We start from the raw sequence: 19343 nt of genomic DNA on the forward strand, positions 1-19343 counted from the left end.
GTACCATGTTTTAATACAGCAATACTGTCTTCTTTTTTTTTTTTTTTTTTTTGCGGTACGCGGGCCTCTCACTGTTGTGGCCTCTCCCATTGTACAGCACAGGCTCCGGATGCACAGGCTCAGCGGCCATGGCTCACGGGCCCAGCCGCTCCGCGGCATGTGGGATCTTCCCGGACCGGGGCACGAACCCGTGTCCCCTGCATCGGCAGGCGGACCCTCAACCACTGCACCACCAGGGAAGCCCTACTGTCTTCTTTTTAAAGAGTTATGGGAAATGATCACCACAGCAACATTATAAAAAACTATACAGAGAAAAGCAATTATATTATTTTCTCAGGTAAATGTGGTATTTATCAGCCTAAATCCATCTTAAGGAATAAAATCATTCCTTACTTTTACTTCATATTTATAGGAAAAAAACCCCTTTTTTTTGGCCACAGCCATCGGCTTGTGGGATCCTAGCTCCCTGACCAGGGATCAAACCCAGGCCCTGTGCAGTGAAAGCGCAGAGTCCTAACCACCGGACTGCCAGGGAATTCCCTATAGGAAAATTTTATAACTCCAAAAACTCTGGCTCTTTCCCCAGATTAGGAAACATAAACAGGCAAGAACATGAAAAAGATATTCACGCTTTCCAAAAAACTTTCTGGAGTTATAAATATACTCAATATAGTCCAAACACAAACTTCAAGTCTAATTCACCCAAACAGACGTACTTAAATGACAGTATGTGATTTCATAATAATGAAAAAGTAAAAGAAATAAAGATAAGATACTTGACCGTGTGAAACTTGTAAGTACAAAAATACACAAAAATGAAGACAATTTTTAAAAACATAAGTAGAAAAGATAATATACTATATTCATGCTAATAACATGAGTAAAGCTAAAGCAGAGTTAAGTGTAGTTAATCAGGTAAAGCTTCAAGTTTTAAGATTCTAGAGAAAAATGTGGATTTTGAAAAATTACTGAGCCAAGAACTTTAAGGCTTACAATCTACTTTCAAGAGTTCATACCCTAACAGTCCTCCTCAGTAAAAGAGACAAATGTTTAGTAAAGGTTACTTTTCTACCAAAACCATGCTTCTAGTACAAATACTGAAGAAAACATGGACAAAGCAAGAGATTATGTATATTTTTTATTAGAATAATGCATTTTGAAACTGCAAGCACATCTACCCTCTGAAATGTAGATAGTGTGCACCTTTACCTAATTTAAAGAGATTTCAATTTCTTTCTTATTAAGTAAGAAGAAAAGCAAGAAAAGGGCCTCAGAAGAGCCAAAATTAAGGTCAAAATTTACACTAAAGTTTATATATATGATTTATAGGAGAGATCTTCATGTCCTCATTCAGAGCAGTTACTCTTTAAGTCTATTTCTACAAATTTGGTTTCTTATAAATTTACACAAAAATTTGGTTTCTTGTATTTTAAGGTAATAGATGAGAAAGGGGAAAACTAGTGCCATAGACAGGCATGCTGATAGAAGAAGTAATGATAGAACTCTCACTAGGGATGAGAAAGAAGACCCATATAAAGCAAGGCAGTTAGGAGCACTTCAAGGAGAATATAAAGGCCTCAGCAACCTGATAATCCCCTAAAGTGGTCTTACATTTACTTATAATAAAGGACAGTGATAAATTTAAGTATTAAAGAAGATTAAATGAGGAGCAGCAGGACCAGGAAGGGTAAAAAGGAAAAAAAAAAAAAAGGTTAAATGATATGCTCTGTTTAAAAACAAAGAAACTTTTAATAGAAATTTAAATGAGAAAAAACTAATACTTACGGAGCTATGTCTGGTTGTGTTCCACTGGAAAGGTCAGGAGGTAGTCTTCTTGAAGGGCCTTACTAAAAAAGCCTACCCTTCCTTGGCCCATTAATCACAGCCAAATTTCTGGTTCTTAGGCTCAAAATTTATTTTGTAAGCCCACCAAGAGTAGAATCATGTCTTAAGGGCAGAACAACGTTGATTAATGAGGCTGATGTATAATGCTAGAATGCCAATTTATTGACATACAATGAGAAGCACAATTGTTTCTGGCACTAGAAAAACGTCTTTTTCAAAACGCATGCCCACTCTCTTATGATAGGCAGACCTATGCGAAAAACCATAGCCTTACCAGAAAATATATTGGTGAGTATGGTACCAAAAAAAGGAAAATTAGATAAACAGAATTATTTCATAGCTTAAGCAGTTTTCAGTCTTTTCTTGGAGCATTAGCATTCTGAGGAGGTGTCTCAGAAGCTCTCTTTGTTTTCTGTTGTTTTATGTGCTTGAAATCTTTTTAAGATTTCTTTTGGAGGGGAAAAAAAGTTCCATTGCTAAAAAGTAAAGTAAAACTACTGTTTTACTTAAAGGAAACAGGGTGGTCTTACAAACATTAAAACTATACTCAGAACACCCCCATCTCCTGGACAAGGCTTTAGGTGGACAAAACCGATATTTACCCTGTGATTTTCTTTATTTTGTGCTTTCACTGTTGACCAAGCTTCCTTCCTATTAATACACTTAACACACTCTTTGTGGAAAAGATAATCCAGTCAATCAGTTAACAGTCTAGTCTTATAAGACTAGAACCCATTCTCTCTTTCAGACATCTTTGTGTATCTTTATTATGACCTATTAAATATTGCTTTCATTTTATCCTCTGAGATTAAATCTTAGTTCCAGTTTCTTAGGTAATATTTTAATATAATCCTAAGTATTAATAGTGGTATATAAACTATTTTATAAATGTTTCCAGTCAGAATGGTTAAACTGAAATCGTTTGTTGGTGTTTTTAAAAAAGTAAAACTTGAAAGTTTGACTATTTAGTAAGACTCCATCCTTAAGGCTGTATTCAGCTGAGATGTTGTAAGGAGTTGAATAGTGTTGTCCAAAATTCATGTCTACCCAGAACCTCAGAATGTGATCTTATTTGGAAATAGGTTCTCTTTTTTAAATTTTTATTTATTTTATTTTTGGCCGCATTGGGTCTTTGTTGCTGTGCACGAGCTTTTCTCTAGTAGTGGTGAGCGGGGGCTACTCTTCGTTGCGGCGCATGGGCTTCTCATTGCGGTGGCTTCTCTTGTTGCAGAGAAGGCTTCTCTAGGCTGTGCAACTACTGAGCACGGGCTTCAGCAGTTGCGGCACATGGGCTCAGTAGTTGTGGCGCACTGGCTTAGTTGCTCTGCAGCATGTGGGATCTTCCTGGACCAGGGCTCAAACCTGTGTCCCCTGCATTGGAAGGCAGATGCTTAACCACTGAGCCAACAGGAACGCCTGGAAATAGGTTTTCTATAGACATAATTCATTAAGATGAGGTCATACAGGATTGGCATGGGCCCTAAGTCCAATGACCGGTGTCCTTATAAGAGACACACCAGGAAGAAGGCCATGTAAAGACAGAAGCAGAGACTGGAGTTGTACTGCCAAAAGCCAAAGAAAACGGAGGATTGCTGGCAACCATAAAAAGCTAGAAGAGGCAAGGAAGGATGGAGGGAAGAGCATGATTTGCTGACACCTTGATTCCAGACTTCTAGCCTCCAGAAATGTGAGAGAATAAATTTTAGTTGTGTTAAGCCACCCAGTTCACAGTAATTTTATATTGGCAGCCCTAAGAAATTAATACAGATGTTAACACAAGCTGAATTGCTTCTTTTTAGAGAAATATTTGTGGAACACCAATGCTTTAAAGGGCTTGAATTCCAGTGATCTGTTGTTACTAGGAGGGAACAAAACAGAAACCTTCCAGTTTCAAGTCTTAGAATCTTTTCACTATACCATATTCTCCTATCCATCTGTCCGTCCATCCATCCATCCATCCATCCATCCATCCAATAGTTACCATATGCTTACACTGTGCCAAGTAGTGGGCAATGAACAAGATAAATACTATCCCTTCCTTCACAGTGACCTTGTCTAGTCTCACTCAGTAGGTTGTGGAAGTCCTTCCATGTTAATGCATACAGCCCTATATCAGGTTTTATTTTTTTTTTCTTTTTGCTGTACGCGGGCCTCTCACTGTTGTGGCCTCTCCCGCTGCGGAGCATAGGCTCCGGACACGCAGGCTCAGAGGCCATGGCTCACAGGCCCAGCCGCTCTGCGGCACGCGGGATCCTCCCAGACCGGGGCACGAACCGATATCCCCTGCATCGGCAGGCAGACTCTCAACCACTGCGCCACTAGGGAAGCCCTATATCAGGTATTTTTTAATAACTATATGTACGGTTTTTCACTGATTGCATGCAGCAGATTTTAAGCAATATCTTATCGATGAAAACTTAAATTATTTCCAATTTTAAAGTATTATTGTAAACACTGAGATGAACATAACTGTACATACATCTATACCCTTGTCTGCATATCTTATTTAAATGAAAATCGTAGCATGGCTTCTAGGTCTAAGGGTATGTACATTTTACTTAGTGATATGTATTGCCAAATTGCCCTCCATAAAGACTGTACCAACTGACATTTGCATCAACAGTGAGAAGAGAGCCCATTTCTCTCACCAACACTTGGTACTGGTGTTTTCATTTATGCCAGTGTTATAGGTGACCAATAATATCATAGCTGTGCTTGTATTTTTGTGATTATTAGTGAGTTATAGTCATTAAGGGTACAGTCTGACTTTCTGAATTTGAATGCAGGTTCCACTGATTCAGGTTACTTAAATTCTTGGTGCCTCAGTTCCTCAATGGTAAAGCAAGGATAACAACAGTATCTGCCAATATTAGTAGCTGGGAGAATTAAATGGGTTAATATCTATGAAGTACTTACAACCATATGTAGTTCATAGTGTTATTATTTCATGTCACCCAATTCTCCTTTCTTTGTACGTAAATTTTCTGTTTATATTTTTATCTATCTTTATGGTGGAGTGTTCATCTCTCTTATTAATTTGTAAGAACTCTTTTTATATTCTAGATCTTATCCTTTATCTGGCATGTAGTTGGTAAATACTTTGCCCAATATGTCGCTTGTTTTCCCATCTTATTTGATTTTTCTTCCTTTTACCTCCTTTTTGTTCTGTTCTCCTACAGAAATTTTATTGTATAATGTTTATATAGTCAGGTCTATCAATCTTATCTCTATGGCTTCACGATTTATGTGGATAAGAAAGCACTTTTCACAAAATATAGTATTTTAATTTAATGGTAAAGTGAAAGACAGCTAACATTTTTGTTTTTCTTGTTTAGGAGGAGAAAATTCTAGAAGACTTGAGAAGTAATTTCTTGGTAGAGTCCATTAATTTAATATTCAGGGTGGGCATTACTGATAGATGTGGAAACTTATTACAATCTTTCCTCTTTAAAGAAAAAATGAAAACAATTAGTGATTTGGGACATTACTAAAAAGATTTTCTAGAGTTATAGATCTCCACAAACAGTGGCTACAAGTCTCCTGTTTCAGAATTTCTCTCAATCTTAAACATTTTCTCTATAGGCAAATGGGTGTCTAGATCCTATGAAATCATATATATAGATTTTATATATTATGAAGAGATTTTGGTTACTGATATCCTAGATACAAAGGATCACAACATGGAAAGACAGGCTATTAACTGAGGTACTCAACTTTCATTCATTGGCAAATGCCAAATTAGAAACGAAACCTTTTTTTTTTTCCCACTGGTTGTCAAATAACACTTTATTATTTTCCTTTGCAGTTCTTAACTAGCTGGGCATTCCACCACACCACTGTTGACATCATCTAAGATGTTGTGACGGTAGCAGCCATCAACATTGCAGCCCACAGACTGGGCAGTTCCCAGGATCTCTTTAATGGTTCCAGAGAGTTCTCTAGCTAAAGATCGATGCCGCATCTGTCGGGTAATGTTGACAATCTCATCAAAAGTGATGTTTCCACTGTGCTTAATGTTTTTCTGCTTCTTTCTGTCTCCTGGCAGTTCCTTGAGGGCTCTGATGATCAGGGCAGAGGCAGAAGGTACCACCTCAATCTGGGCCTGTTGGTTCTGAATGGTCAGTTTCACTATAATCCTCAGACCCTTCCAATCACCAGTTGCCTTGGCGATGTGTCATTACCAACTTTCTTTGGAGACAGACCCAGGGGGCTGATCATGGGGGAAAGGGCAGATGTGGCACCGACTTCCCCACCGGTACACCTCAGGTACACGACTTTGATCTCACTGGGGTCGAACTTAGGTGGCATGGTGGAGGCGGCTGGTGTTGGATGAACCCAGATTCAGGACGACCAAAGAAAGTTGCACCTTGGCCTCCTCCGAGCCAAAAGCCAAAAGCAAAACATTTTTAATGCATATAATTTGCTCAATTTTCCTCTCAAAGGAATTAATTTTTCAAAGGAAATTTCATTATGTTTACCTAGGCATGCCTCATCACTCTAGTTCCTTTCAGCTCTGTTCTAATTACAATCCAAATTTTGCATCCTTTGTGGATTTTCTTGCATGCCTTCTCCCAGGTAATTAATATGTTTTAAGTAAAATTGTATTTAACAAAGCACCTATGGCACCATGCAGAACACCACCTCCAATTCAATATGATGCCATCATTACCTTTGGTATGATCCAACTGCTAGTTTTTAGCCCATGTTGACAACTAACAAGAACTTATTTTAATTTTCCTAAAATAGTATTAACTATTCTAGTGAAAATTAGATATTAGCTTCCTGCCTACCAAATATGAATTTTGTAATTCTACTCTATTAAAGCTAACACAATAAGAGCATTCAAGTTTATTTGGCTTAAGTTGTCCTTCACATACCATATGAATATTGTTCATTCTTCATTATTCTGTACACACTTTACATACATTCTTAAGGGCAAACATGAGAAGCACAGTTTTATACGTCCTAATCACAGGTTTGCATTAAAAACAAAACAACAGACTGAACTGCCCTGGAGCCTGAGGGGAGGGTGGCCTAACTAAGGCTGCTGGCTCTGGATAGGCCCCACCAGCCGAAGCTGCGACAGTCCTGGGGACCACGGGCAAGAGGACAGACAGGAAAACCAAGAAGAACTACAATCCTGCAGCCTGTGGAACAAAGGCCACATTCACAGAAAGAGACAAGATAAAAAGGCAGAGGGCTAGGTACCAAATCATGGAACAACATAAAACCCCAGAAAAACAACTAAATGAAGTGGAGATAGGAAACCTTCCAGAAAAAGAATTCAGAATAATCATAGTGAAGATGATCCAGAACCTCGGAAAAAGAATGGAGGCAAAGATCGAGAAGATGCAAGAAATGTTTAACAAAGACCTAGAAAAATTAAAGAACAAACAAACAGAGATGAACAACACAATAACTGAAATGAAAAATACACCAGAAGGAATCAGTAGCAGAATAACTGAGGCAAAAGAACGCATAAGTGACTTGTAAGATGGAATGGTGGAATTCACTGCTGCAGAACAGAATAAAGAAAAAAGAATGAAAAGAAATGAAGACAGCCTAAGAGACCTCTGAGACAACATTAAACGCAACAACATTCGCATTATAGGGGTCCCAGAAGGAGAAGAGAGAGACAAATGACCAGAGAAAATATTTGAAGAGATTATAGTCGAAAACTTCCCTAACATGGGAAAGGAAATAGCCACCCAAGTCCACGAAGCGCAGAGAGTCCCATACAGGATAAACCCAAGGAGAAACACGCCAAGACACACAGTAATCAAATTGGCAAAAATTAAAGACAAAGAAAAATTATTGAAAGCAGCAAGGGAAAAACAACAAATAACATACAAGGGAAATCCCATAAGGTTAACAGCTGATTTCTCAGCAGAAACTCTACAAGTCAGACGGGAGTGGCATGATATACTTAAAGTGATGAAAGGGAAGAACCTACAACCAAGATTACTCTACCGGCAAGGATCTCATTCAGATTCGATGGAGAAATCAAAAGCTTTACAGACAAGCAAAAGCTAAGGGAATTCAGCACCACCAAACCAGCTCTACAACAAATGCTAAAGGAACTTGTTTAAATGGGAAACAGTAGAGAAGAAAAGGACCTACAAAAACAAACCCAAAACAATTAAGAAAATGGTAACAGGAACATACATATCAATAATTACCTTAAACGTGAATGGATTAAATCCTCCAACCAAAAGACACAGGCTCGCTGAATGGATATAAAAACAAGACCCATCTATAGGCTGTCTACAAGAGACCCACTTCAGACCTAGGGACACATTCAGACTGAAAGTGAGGGGATGGAAAAAGATATTCCATGCAGATGGAAATCAAAACAAAGCTGGAGTAGCAATACTCATATCAGATAAAATAGACTTTAAAATAATGTTACAAGAGAAAAGGAAGGACACTACATAATGATCAAGGGATCAATCCAAGAAGAAGATATAACAATTATAAATATATATGCACCCAACATGGGAGCACCTCAATACATAAGGCAACTGCTAACAGCTATAAAACAGGAAATCGGGGCTTCCCTGGTGGCGCAGTGGTTGAGAGTCCGCCTGCCAATGCAGGGGATACGGGTTCGTGCCCCGGTCCGGGAGGATCCCACATGCCGCGGAGCCTGCACGTCTGGCGCCTGTGCTCCGCAGCGGGAGAGGCCACAACAGTGAGAGGCCCGCGGTCCGGAAAAAAAAAAAAAGAGGAAATCGACAGTAACACAATAATAGTGGGGGACTTTAACACCTCACTTACACCAATGGACAGATCATCCAAACATAAAATTAATAAGGAAACACAAGCTTTAAATGACACAATAGACCAGATAGATTTAATTGATATTTATAGGACATTCCATCCAAAAACATCAGATTACAATTTCTTCTCAAGTGCACACGGAACATTCTCCAGGAGAGATCACATCTTGGGTCACAAATCAAGCCTCAGTAAATTTAAGAAAACTGAAATCATATCAAGCATCTTTTCTGACCACAATGCTATGAGATTAGAAATCAATTACAGAGTAAAAAAAAAGTAAAAACATGAACACGTGGAGGCTAAACAATACATTACTAAATAACTAAGAGCTCACTGAAGAAATAAAAGAGGAAATCAAAAAATACTTAGAGACAAATGACAATGAAAACACAATGATCCAAAACCTATGGGAGGCAGCAAAAGCAGTTGTAAGAGGGAAGTTTATAGCAATACTAGCCTACCTCAACAAACAAGAAAAATCTCAAATAAACAAATGAAACTTACACCCAAAGGAACTAGAGAAAGAAGAACAAACAAAACCCAAAGTTAGCAGAAGGAAAGATATCATAAAGATCAGAGCAGAAATAAATGAAATAGAAACAAAGAAAACAACTGCAAAGATCAATAAAACTAAACACTGGTTCTTTGAGAAGATAAACAAAATTGATAAACCATTAGCCAGACTCATCAAGAAAAAGAGGGAGAGGACTCAAATCAATAAAATTAGAAATGAAAAAGAAGTTACAACATAAACTGCAGAAATACAAAGCATCCTAAGACACTACTACAAGCAACTCTATGCCAATAACATGGACAACCTGGAAGAAATGGACAAACTCCTAGAAAGGTATAACCTTTCAAGACTGAACCAGGAAGAGACAGAAAATATGAACAGACCAATCGCAAGAAATGAAATTGAAACTGTGATTAAAAATCTTCCAACAGGGCTTCCCTGGTGGCGCAGTGGTTAAGAGTCTGCCTGCCGATGCAGGGGACACGGGTTCGTGCCCCGGTCCAGGAAGATCCCAAATGCCGTGGAGCGGCTGCGCCCGTGAGCCATGGCCACTGGGCCTGCGCGTCCAGAGCCTGTTGCTCCACAACGGGAGACACCACAGCAGTGAGAGGCCCACGTCCCACAAAAAAAAAAAAAAAAAAAAAAAAATTCCAAAAAAAAAAAAACTAGGACCAGATAGCTTCAAAGGCAAATTCTATCACACATTTAGTGAAGCTTAACACGTATCCTTCTCAAACTCTTCCATAATATACAAGGGAGAGCAATACTCCCAAGAGGCCACCATCACCCTGATACCAAAACCAGACAAAGATACTACAAAAGAAGTAAATTACAGACCAATATCATTGATGAATATAGATGCAAAAATCCTCAACAAAATACTAGCAAACAGAATCCAACAACACATTAAAAGGATCATACACCATGATCAAGTGGGATTTATCCCAGGGATGCAAGGATTCTTCAGTATATGCAAATCAATCAATGTGATACACCATATTAACAAATTGAAGCATAAAAATCATATGATCATCTCAATAGATGCAGAAAAAGCTTTTGACAGAATTCAACACTCATTTATGATAAAAACTCTCCAGAAAGTGGGCATAGAGGGAACCTACCTCAAAATAATAGAGGCCATAAAAAACAAACCCACAGCAACCATCATTCTCAATGGTGAAAAATTGAAAGCATTTCCTCTAAGATTAGGAACAAGACAAGGATGTCCGCTCTCACCACTATTATTCAACATAGTTTTGGAAGTCCTAGCCATGGCAATCAGAGAAGAAAAAGGAATAAAAGGAATACAAATTGGAAAAGAAGAAGTAAAACTGTCACTGTTTGCAGATGACATGATACTATACATAGAGAATCCTAAAAATGCCACCAGAAAACTACTAGAGCTAATCAATGAATTTGGTAAAGTTGCAGGATACAAAATTAATGCACAGAAATCTCTTGCATTCCTATACACTAATGATGAAAAATCTGAAAGAGATATTATGGAAACACTCCCATTTATCACTGCAACAAAAAGAATAAAATACCTAGGAATAAACCTACCTAGGGAGACAAAAGACCTGTATGCAGAAAACTATAAGACACTGTTGAAAGAAATTAATGATGATACCAACAGATGGAGAGATATACCATGTTCTTGGATTGGAAGAATCAATATTGTGAAAATGACTATACTGCCCAAAGCAATCTACAGATTCAATGCAATCTCTATCAAATTACCAGTGGCATTTTTCACAGAACTAGAACAAAAATTCTTAAAATCTGTATGGAGACACAAAAGACCCCAAATAGCCAAAGCAGTCTTGAGGGAAAAAAACAGAGCTGGAGGAATCAGACTCCCTGACTTCAGACTATACTACAAAGCTACAGTAATCATGACAATATGGTACTGGCACACAAATACAGAAATATAGATCAATGGAACAGGACATAAAGCCCAGAGATAAACCCACGCACCTATGGTCAACTAATCTATTGCAAAGGAGGCAAGGATATACAATGGAGAAAAGACAGTCTCTTCAATAAGTGGTGCTGGGAAAACTGGACAGCTACGTGTAAAAGAATGAAAGTAGAACACTCCCTAACACCATACACAAAAATAAACTCAAAATGGATTAGAGACCTAAATGTAAGACAGGACACCATAAAACCCTTAGAGGAAAACACAGGAAGAACACTCTGACATAAATCACAGCAAGATCTTTTTTGATCCACCTCCTACAGTAATGGAAATAAAAACAAAAATAAACAAATAGGACCTAATGAATGGGAAAAAATGTTTGCAAATGAACCAATGGACAAAGGATTAATCTCCAAAATATATAAACATCTCATGCAGCTCAATATTAAAAAAACAAACAACCCAATCCAAAAATGGGCAGAAGACCTAAATAGACATTTCTGCAAAGAGGACATACAGACGGCCAAGAAGTATACGAAAAGCTGCTCAACATCACTAATTATTAGAGAAATGCAAATCAAAACTACAATGAGGTATCACCTCACACCAGTTAGAATGGGCATCATCAGAAAATCTACAAACAACAAATGCTGGAGAGGGTGTGGAGAAAAGGGAACCCTCTTGCACTGTTGGTGGGAATGTAAACTGATACAACCAGTATGGAGAACAGTATGGAGGTTCATTACAAAGCTAAAAATAGAATTACCATATGACCCAGCAATCCCAGTACTGGGCATGTACCCAGAGAAAACCATAATTCAAAAAGACACATGCACCCCAATGTTCACTGCAGCATTATTTTCAATAGCCAGGTCATGGAAGCAACTTAAATGTCCATCGACAGACAAATGGATAAAGAAGATGTGGTACATATATACAATGGAATATTACTCAGCCATAAAAGGAATGAAATTGGGTCATTTGTAGAGACGTGGATGAATCTAGGGAGTGTCATATAGAGTGAAGTAAGTCAGAAGGAGAAAAACAAATATCAAATATTAATGCATATACATGGAACCTAGAAAAATGGCACAGATGAACCAATTTGCAGGGCAAAAATTGAGACACAGATGTAGAGAACAAACGTATGGACACCAAGGGCGGAAAGCAGCGGCGGGTGGTGGTGGTGGTGTGATGAATTGGGAGATTGGGATTGACATGTATACACCGATGTGTATAAAATGGATGACTAATAAGAACCTGCTGTATAAAAAGATAAAATTCAAAAAAGAAAAAGATGTTAAAAAAAAGAAAAAAAACTAAAAAAACAACATAAAACTGGATTATCTCCACTTAAAAGAAATTCCCAAAGCAGAAATTCATCCATTTAAAATAAACTCTGATTTCGCAACCACTACTACGTAGCACTTAACTAGACATAGTCCAACAGAGGTCAAGTTGGTTCTAAGTTAAAAAATCTAGCTGGAAAAGAAAAAAATTAAACAAAAGGAAACAACTGTTTTCCTTAGCTTGACAATGCAGCCTTCAAACTGTCACTAGAATTCTTTTGCTTTACTTAGATAATTCAATAAACAGACACAATGTCTATAGAATTCCAAATTTCTCAAAAGGACATTAAAGACCCCCTGGCTGTATTTCTCATTATACACTCCATGCTTTTTTGTTTGTTTTTGTTTTTGTTTTGGCTGCATTGGGTCTTTGTTGCTGCTTGCAGGCTCTCTCTAGTTAGGGCGAGCGGGAGCTACTCATTGTTGTGGTTCGCAGGCTTCTTATTGTGGTGGCTTTTCTTGTGGAGCACAGGCTCTAGGCATGCAGGCTTCAGTAGTTATGGCACGTAGGCTCAGTAGTTGTGGCTCGCGGGCTGTAGCGTGCAGGCTCAGTAGTTGTGGTGCATGGGCTTAGTTGCTCCCTGGCATGTGGGATCTTCCTGGACCAGGGCTGGAACCCGTGTGCCTTGCATTGGCAGGTGGATTCTAAACCACTGTGCCACCAGGGAAGCCCCAACACTCCATGCTTTTTACACAACTATCATAATGTCCATAAAATGTCCCAAGTATATCCAACTCATTTCCTAAATGGAGATTTTTATCTTATTTCTTTTGCTAAGAGAACATGATTCCCCTTCCCAATCCTCAATGCCTCATCTTGACCACTCACTCAAGATCTACTTCAAATATTTCTTCCAGGAAGCCTTCCTCAACTCACCCAGCAGAATTTTAAACTGATTTATTATCCAAATAACTATAACCAAAATAGTTGTATCTTAATGACAATATACATCTATGTAATGCTTTACAGTTGAGCTGCTTGCACAATAGTATCTCTTTTGGAAATATATGAGAATAACATCCCCAAAAGTTTTCTAAAGATAGAGCTTATAATTGAACCGTTTTCCTGTTTCTTTAAACCAATAGCTACAGCCACTCCTGAAGTTTTTGACATAAATATGAAAAAGCTCATGTCGCTAAGGAAACTATCAGAAGTCTATCTGCTAGGTGTGAACACTCACATCTGCAGATCTGATTCTTAGACTGAAAGTATGACCAAAAGCCTTTGTTAACAACAATGACAATAAAAACAAAAAGCAGGCAGTCCTTTCCTTATTAAAACATGAAAGGCTAGCCATCTCCAGTGACTGTTTTCCAGCTTTCTTTGGCAGATAGTGCATTATTTAAGTGTTAGCAGTGGGATTATTTATGTGATGGGAATTTTAAAGAAAGTAGAGTATTCCATAAATCAGCTTATATAAGAAGTAATTTACCAATTCTCCTACTCAGGTCAAATAAAATTTAAGCCAATGGAATGTCAGGAGATCTGGGTTTTAGTTCTAATTCTTGACTACTTTGTAATGTGATCTTGGGTAAGCTGCTTAATTTCTCTGGGTCTCAGGTGCAACATCTGTAAAATGAGGGGGCTGGACTAGATGATCCCTAGGGTATGTTGCAGCTCAAAAATGGAAAGGAAGAAACACATCTTAAATTCATTTTATTAATATTGGAAATCAAACCATCAGCAGAGACTGATAATTTTTTCTATTTATTTACAAAGCTGATAAGTAATATTCTGAAACTGACCCTAAAATGCTTAGTTGGGTTTTCAGTCAATAAATCTAGCACTTAAAGTTTAACTATCAATTTATCTTCTCTTTACTGATATATCTTTCATCCTTAGGTCTCAAAAGTTGCCATAAAATTTCTTGTTTCTATGCAATTCATGATATAATTCATCCCACTCTGGTGTTTCAACAATTTAACGATTCTAATTGCCTTATTATCTGCTCTGGTGCAGTAGTAAAGCCTCTGAACATTTCATTTACCTTACCAACAAGAAATCCCATATATCTCAGCCTTAAGAATATTACCTCTACCTCTTGGATGAGCAGAGGCATGAAGAACTTAAGCTCTCTGGAAAGCTAATATAATCTATCACTATTTAACTGTTTGTCAATGTTTATGCCTGTCTCAACTCACATTTAATGGGGCTTTTTATTGTTATTTTCCACTATAAAATTTTGAAGACACCTAAATGTCACTAATTCCCTTCTGAGTTTAGCATGTCTATTGCAATGTTACTTACCTGGGAGACACAGTAACATGGTACAAATGAATGGGCTATGGAGTTAGGCAGACTAACTCCAAATCTTAGTTCTGACCTTTGCTATTTATATGACCTTAAGCAAGTTACTTGCCTCTTTAAGGCTGTTTCCCCAAGTTAAATAGGAAGACTAACTACTCTACAATACTGTAGTGAATATAAAGTTAAGTACAGTTCCTGGTCTGATGCTGCACACATAACAAGTATTCAGTAACTGTTACTCATGTCCTTCCCATACCAAGTGCTCCCACTTGGCTATGATTCTGTTTGTTGAGCTGGCCAGTTTGAAAATAGATTTTAGTCACTAGCTGCTTCTATAGGAGTGTTTCCAAATGGCTGGTTGTAACCCATTAGTCAGGGTTCTAATCCATGACTCCTGAAATCAATTCAGCGGGTTTTGGTCAGCACTGTTTTAATGGAAGAGAACAGAATGGAACTGGAAATATCAGAGTACATTATAAGTGCTAAAAATAGGAATACTTCATTAAACTTTTGTTCCAGTTTTATAAATGTGTGTGTGTGTACTGTGCCATGATGCAAAAAAAAAAAAAAAAAAGTCTATTTCTTACTCTGGGTTGGATCAAAAAAGTTTGAAGTACACGGCTCTATAGAGAAGGTCAGTTATCTTTAGTTGGATCACTTCCCTTCCCTGCCCATCTTTTCCAGGGAATGTCCTACTAAGACCAGCATTTCAGTATCTCAAAGTCAAGAAGCCCACCAGCACTATTCCCCTACAGAAAACAGTTATATATATATTCCTGAGGTTACCTACATTGTTAATAAGACCAAGAGGCAGAAATGATACCCTTAGAAATACTTTTCTTAACTACTCAACAAATCCTCCTTTCATATTTTGCTTCTTTTGAAACACAGTAGCAAGTAAAAGGCTCCTTGGGGGCCTTAAAAAAATAAAAATAAAAACAGATACTAAAGAAAGTTACAACCAGAAACCCAGTTATTCAAATAAGAATTCAACATTAAAATCTAAAATGTATTCCATAACCACAACCCCTTCAGTAAAATACATTAATCTTTTGGGGAGAATATTTTATCTTTTAAAGCAGATCCAATTTTTTTCTTTCATTGTTAATTTTTTTAAAACACTTATTGTAGTTGATTTACAATGTTGTGTTAGTTTCAGGTGTACAGCAAAGTGAATCTGTTCTAAATATACATATATCCACTTTTTTTTCCCTAAGATTCTTTTCCCATATAGGCCATTACATAGTGAGTAGAGTTCCCTGTGCTATACGGCACGTTCTTCCTAGTTATCTATTTTATATATAGTCATGTGTATATGTCAATCCCAATCTCCCAATTTATCCCTCCTTTCCCTTATCCCCTGGTAACCATAAGTTTGTTTTCTACATCCATGTCTCTACTTCTGTTTTGTAAATAAGTTCATTTGTATCCTTTTTTTTAAAGATTCCACATATAAGTGATATCATATGATATTTGTCTTTCTCTGACTTACTTCACTCAGTATGATAATCTCTAGGTTCATCCATGTTGCTGCAAATGGCATTATTTTGTTGTTTTTTATGGCCGAGTAATATTCCATTGTATATATGTACCACATCTTCTTTATCCATTCCTCTGGTGATGGACATTTAGGTTGCTTCCATGTCCTGGCTATTGTAAATAGTGCTGCAATGAACATTTGGGTGCATGTATCTTTTTGAATTATGTTTTTCTCTCTAGATATATGCCCAGGAGTGGGATTGCTGGGTCATATGGTAGCTCTATTTTCAGTTTTTTAAGGAACCTCCATACTGTTCTCCATACTGGCAGTACAATTTACATTGTAGGAGGGTTCCCTTTTCTCCACACCCTCTCCAGCATTTGTTGTTTGTAGATTTTTTGATAATGGCCATTCTGACTGGTGTGAGGTGATACCTCATTGTAGTTTTGATCTGCATTTCTCAAATAACTAGTGATGTTGAGCATCTTTTCACGTGCTTTTTGGCCATCTGTGTGTCTTCTCTGGAGAAATGTCTATTTAGATCTTCTGCCCATTTTTTGATTGGGTTATCTTTTTTTGATATTGAGCTCATGAGCTGTTTGTATATTTTGGAGATTAATCCCTTGTTGGTTGCTTCATTTGCAAATATTTTCTCCCATTCTAAGGGTTGTCTTTTTGTTTTGTTTATGGTTTCCTTTGCTGTGCAAAAGCTTTTAAGTTTAATTAGATCCCATTTGTTTATCTTTGTTATTATTTTCACTACTCTGGGAGGTGGATCAAAAAAGATCTTGCTGCTTTTTTCCAACGCGGGAAGGAGGTGGGCCTGGCGGGTCCACACGGCCTTGGGGCCAGAGCCCAGGTCCCCGCCCGCCCCAGCACTGGCCTCCAGCCAAGCCCTGTGCCTCCATCCTGGGTCACAGTGGCCGGAGGTGCACCCGGGTCCACAGGACAGGTGGGCACAGAGGTCGCTTGTGTTGGGGTGGGGGGTGCCGCGAGGTTCTGGCATCTCCGCAGAGCATTGCAGGTCCGGGCCTGGGGGCACCGCAGCTTGCTATTCTCTCTGCACTTTCCTGGCTCTGAAGCCTCGAGAACACAGCTAGGCATCAGTAGTTTAATGCAGAGTTTGCCTGCTGGGAACTAGAGGCCTGCTGGGGTCTCAGTTCTTGACTGGCCCCAGAACATGAGGTTGCCAGGCATGTGACGGCAGCAGGTAGGATTGAGCCGCTGGTGCAGTGATGAGCAGGAAAGGAAGGACAATAGCTGTTGGCCTGTGAACCTAGGCAAGAATGACCAGCCAACACAATCCAGACCAAGGTCCGTGGGCCCAGCTCGGTCCTGTGTGGCTGGTCAGTGGAATAGACCTGCAGGTGTGGCTCTTGTCACTCTAAGACTGGCTTCAGGACAGATCCTGCTGATGAGCCCAGGGCACCGCCCTCAGTTCTCCAGGAGAGTGCACCGGAGTGGAGCCAGGGGGGTGTGCCCAACTCACAGCACAGAGGCCACGCACGTCCAGTCTGCTTGCAAGGGCAGTGGAGAGCTGGGGGAAGTCATGGCCTTGGGAATGTCCTCTGATGAAAAAGAACCTGCAGGCTTATAAAATAACTTTTGTGTGAAACACTGGTGTGTTGAAAAGCAGTTCTGTGTGCTTTTCCTCTTGGTGTGGATCAGCAGTGCTGAGGCAGCAGGCGTGACACAGAAGTGTGAGCAAAGATGGTCTGGAATTCCCAAACTCCAGGGAAACTAAAGGTGACAGCCAGCCCAGTGAAGAGGACAGGAGTTGGGGGCCGGTGGCGGTGGGGCAGGAAGGTGCCCGAAGGCACCTGTGGTGGCGGCAGCCCAGCAGGTGCCCCTTGTTGCAGAGACCTAATCTTGGCTCCAGCCGGGTGGTCAGTGGAGCTGCAAGGTCTTCTGGGTGAGGAGACCCCACAGTCCTGAGCTGTTCTTTGCTGTGTTTGGTCATCTCCCCCCATCCAAGGGGAGAAATCTAGATGAGGTTTAAGAATTAGTGTTTTAAGAATGTGGATCTCGTAGTTGAAATCTTGGAACACATGTTTTCAGCACAAGGTGTTAAGGTGAATGGAAGAATTTAACGCCTTTTCAAGGAGAGTGTCTCCATGTGGGCAGATCTAGAGAATAAATGGGTCTTAAATTAAAAAAATTAAAAAAAAGATCTTGCTGTGATTTATGTCAAAGAGTGTTCTGCTTATGTTTTCCTCTGAGAGCTTTATAGGGTCTGACCTTACATTTTAGGTCTTTAATCCATTTTGAGTTTATTCTTGTGTATGGTGTTAGGGAGTGTTCTAATTTCATTCTTTTACATGTAGCTGTACAGTTTTCCCAGCACCACTCATTGAAGAGGCTGTCTTTTCTCCATTGTATATTCTTGCCTCCTTTGTCACAGATTAGGTGGCCATAGGTGCATGAGTTTATCTCTGGGCTTTCTATCCTGTTCCATTGATTTATATTTCTGTTTTTGTGCCAGTACCATACTGTTTTGATTACTGAAGCTTTGCAGTATAGTTAAAGCAGATCTAAGTTAAATGGAATTTGGGGGAGGGCTGTTAGGGAAGGCTTTTTCAAGGAAATAATGTCAAAGTTAGGATTTGATGAATGAGTAAGAATTAGCAGAGCAAAGAAGAGGGAAAGGGTATATGACAGGAGTAGCAAGCAGGGTGGCAGCATTTTAGGTACCAAGAAGAGCACAAAAGATTCTAAAGTGAGAGAGAATATGGAAAGTTGGTTTGAAAATTAAGTAAGGCTGATTCATTCGGTGTGGAGAAGAGCAGCAAAAGATAAACGAGAGTAAGGGCCCAGAACATAATCTTATAAGGTCATACTAAAGAATTTGGATTTTTCCTAAATGTATTTAACAGACTTATCAGGTGAGTGACCTACTCAGTCATATTTACCTTTTAAAAAGATTATTTAAAAAAATCACTGTGACTGCAACATGGACAATGTAATAGACAGGGGCAGGGCTAGGGCCACGCAGATAAGGAGAGTGTGATTGTAATACAGGAGAAAAATGGTTGTGGTCTACTCAAGAGTGGTAGCTGTGGGAATGAAGAGATATAGATAAAATTGATTATTTTAACCAGGGTGAATAATGGATGTGGGAAGATAAGGGAGCAGGAGAATCCAAAGGTAACTGGGCAGATGGTGGTGTGGTAGTGCCAGTGCCTGAGATAAGGAGACCAGAAAGAGTG

At 39.0% G+C, this 19343-nt stretch overlaps 1 protein-coding gene and 1 pseudogene across 1 annotated transcript in view; both read right to left on the reverse strand.

The window, feature by feature from the left end:
- Positions 1 to 19343, reverse strand: part of TBCA (tubulin folding cofactor A) — a 102453-nt gene that overhangs the window by 37892 nt on the left and 45218 nt on the right. The window lies entirely within an intron of this gene.
- On the reverse strand, positions 5654 to 6222 carry LOC103078746 (60S ribosomal protein L12 pseudogene; annotated as a pseudogene).

This window comes from Lipotes vexillifer, unplaced genomic scaffold (assembly GCF_000442215.2).
Source record: "Lipotes vexillifer unplaced genomic scaffold, Lipotes_vexillifer_v1.1 scaffold83, whole genome shotgun sequence".
NCBI classification, from domain to species: Eukaryota; Metazoa; Chordata; class Mammalia; order Artiodactyla; family Lipotidae; genus Lipotes; species Lipotes vexillifer.